The sequence below is a fragment of the Danio aesculapii genome, unplaced genomic scaffold (genome assembly GCF_903798145.1).
Source record: "Danio aesculapii unplaced genomic scaffold, fDanAes4.1, whole genome shotgun sequence".
Lineage (NCBI taxonomy): Eukaryota > Metazoa > Chordata > Actinopteri > Cypriniformes > Danionidae > Danio > Danio aesculapii.
Window position 1 is genome coordinate 6270 of NW_026613712.1, and position 3697 is coordinate 9966.

The window sequence follows — 3697 nt, forward strand, 5'->3', positions numbered from 1 at the left end:
AAAAATTTCAAGTATTTTGCCAATTTTAAATTAGCATATAATGTCTCACCAGAGGACATTAGCAGGGGTGCCCAAACATTTGCTTATGAAGGGCCAAAAACAAACTTGATTGAGGCTAGTGGGTTGAAGGTAATTATAGTTGCCATGGGTAAATTCCTAATTTATTTATTAATGTTAAAAATGACTGGGAAATACTGCTTTATAGTTGCTAATACAGTTTTCAACATTTCATAATGAACTTATTACAGGAAAAACAGAACAATCTGATTTATAACAGAACTAGTTTTTGATCGCCAATGTCTTCTGCAAAGTCCTTTATCTGTCGAGCGGCAGTATTTACATTTTAAAAAATCAGATTCATTTGCAACATTTAATTAAGACATTTAAGTTCAGATTGCTTTTTGTAACTGAGCAATAAAATTAACAAATTAAAGCTGCAAGCAGCAATGAAAGTGACCTCGTATACTAACAAAAATGTTACGTCAAATTAGAAATGACAATCTCTGTGTTAAAGGCATTCTCATTCTCCTCTCAGATGGGATAGTGAGCCAGACCAATGGTTACATTGGGCCGGCTTTTTGGCATATCTGGTCATGAGCATCCATGAGAGTGACAAAAAGTATCAAATTCCTGTTTTTAGAAATATATGCATGAAAAATAATGATTTACTAAAACAGTCCCTTGTAAAATTAGGTATTGATTAATGCCATTAATTTATAAGAGTTGCAATTTCTTAAACTATGCTAGTAAAATCCAGACCATAGGACAGTTTTGAGATTTGGCTTTGTTTTTATTAGAGGTCCATGGAAGACGTTTAGCCATTTACTGCATTTTAAATGATGACAATACTGATTATGGTTAATTTTGTCACGTGTGACAGTGAAAATGCAACATCACGTCAATAAACCCTATCTTTGACTGACACCTAAATTGTTTACATATGTGCGCTACTACTTCATCAGACATTTAAAGTGAAATCCATGAAGACAGAAAGGAAAGGAAATGAAGGAAATCCTCAAAGAAAGACCCCCCCCCAGAAAAAAATCAGTTTTCATCTCTGATCCTCCTTAGTCTGCAATAAGAGAATACTCTTCAGGTGATTATTTGTCATTCAGGCTCACACTATGAACACTCAGCAGCCTGTTGTGTTGCAGATGAGCAGCTGCTCTCAGTCATTTAGCCGAACACAAATAAAACAAGTTCAAACATCTCCGTCTCAAGACTGGGGCTTATATTGACACATGAATGCGCTGCACACGCGCAACTAAAACTAATTGTCCAGCGAGCAGATGGTCAGAAACACACAGGGGTCAGGTAAACACTAAACCAAACCAGAAACTGTTCTGCAGATAATACAGCAGTCTGGGCAATGAATATTTCAGTTTTAAAAAACAGCAGTGTTTTTCAGAAGCTTTAGATGCATATTAGCTCTCTTGTTTTTGTCATATTTTTCTATTAGAAAAGAAAATTTGTTTTGCCAGCAGTGTGAGGTTTTGTTATTTATCTGCAGCTTGATGTGCTTTACTTAATATAAAAAGTCCACTAAAATGACACTTTTTATGCTCTCATGTTAATTGAGAAACTGCATGGAACATTAGTGGTTATTTGTGCTGTATTTCTCATTAAGAATAAATCAAAAAATAAATGAGTTAAAGTGAGGTATTTTGGTTTTATAAACTCATTCATTCATGTTCTTGTCGGCTTAGTCCCTTTATTAATCTGGGCTTGCCACAGCGGAATGATCCGCCAACAATCTTTGCACTGTGGGGGAAACTGGAGCACCTGGAGGAAACCCACGCGAACGCAGGGAGAACATGCAAACTCCACACAGAAATGCCAACTGACCCAGCCGAGGCTCGAACCTGACACCTTCTTTCTCTGAGGCGACAGCACTACCTACTGCGCCACTGTTTCACTTTTTTAAGAAAAATGCTAAACACATGCGGACATTGCTTCTTTCTTTCCTGCAACACAACACACATTCCTGATATGAGAGTAAATCAGTATAAATACAGCACTAAAACATACAAAAGAGAGAGATTGACTTAGAATATCACTTACCAGCATACCTGGTTTTGGACGGCCACTGGGATCGAGTACTGTACCAAAGTTGGTGACCCAGGGGTGTTTACAGACTGTACCAAAAGAAAAAAAAATTGGGGGTTGAAGTTACGGGAGTCTTCCGGGAGAAATAACAATTAAGTTATGGTCCGGATGGATGAGGAAGATTGGTCTGAAATACGGTAGACTCCCGGGAAAAACGGGAGTGTTGGCAGTTATGCTTTCCAGTTTAATAATGATTTACCAGTTTAATAATACCAGCTGTAGTTAGAAAGACTGTTATAATCTTCTAAGCCTAAGGGCTTATTATGCAGTTCTGTTGCCATCTTGTGGATAGAAAAGGCTATGGTCGCCACAGCGGAATGAATCGCCAACTTATCCAGCATATGTTTAACGCAGCGGATGCCCTTCCAGCTGCAACCCAATACTGGGAAATACCCATAAACTCTAGCACACACTCACATACACTACGGCCAATTTAGCTTATTCAATTCACCTGTACCGCATATCTTTGGACTGTGGGGGAAATCGGAGCACCCGGAGGAAACCCACACCAACACGGGGAGAACATGCAAACTCCACACAGAAACGTCAACTGACCCAGTCAAGGCTCGAACCAGCGCCACCATGCTGCCACTAATAATAATTAAAAATCAAATGTTTTCTTCTCATATCATTTATTTTACCTGAGCTAACATGACCAAAGTCTCAGAAATACTACAACAAATGTATTACTAATGCATCAAATAATAAACCTATTATAAACTTAAAATAGTGCAATCAACACTTCAAAATTTCATTAATATATTTAACAATATGTACACTGTGAAAAAAAAAATCTGTTATTTAACAGAGATTTTTCCATATTTCATGATTCACAAGTGCTTTAGTTTATATACGTTGTGAGTTGCATTATAGGAGCATGAGCTCTGTTGACTTTTGATGTTGAAAATTCAATGCTACAGTTTAACAATGTGACATTTTAGTGTTTTAGTTTGAAATAATATAATGCATAAGAAATAATATAGAGAGAAATTAGTTTGCAAAATAACAAAAATGTACTGGCAGTTTTCTACAAGGGTTTTGTCCCATACCAACCCAGATAATATAGCACATTATACTATTACAAATGTTAATAAAAGTAACTTTTTTGAACTTTTCAATGTTAAAACTTGTTAAAAGAAAGATAAAAGTCCCACAATGCAATTTAAATCAAAAATAAAAGGGAAAAAACAAAAACAATTCACAAAATACGGAGAACTGCTAATTTACAGATTATTTATTTATTTATTATTATTATTATTATTATTATTATTATTATTATTATTATTATTATCATTATTATTATTACTGTTATTTTACAGTGTGCAGTCTTCATCACTTGCATCTTAAATGTAAGCACAGCTAATTAACCTTAAATCTCCTAATCCGCGGTTTGTCGGCACAGTCGCTGTTTGTTAGAATCAAGCCACACAGTTTTAAACGCGGCCCGTATCAGATTGCAGCTCTTCGTCCTAATTCCCCTCAGGAGGCTGTTCTGTTGGCTCATTAACATGGACGAAGGGGTCCGAGGGGCTCTGCTTAAATACCTGCAGTCACCCTGTGCGTGTGTCACAGCGGCGGCCGATGAGGAGTC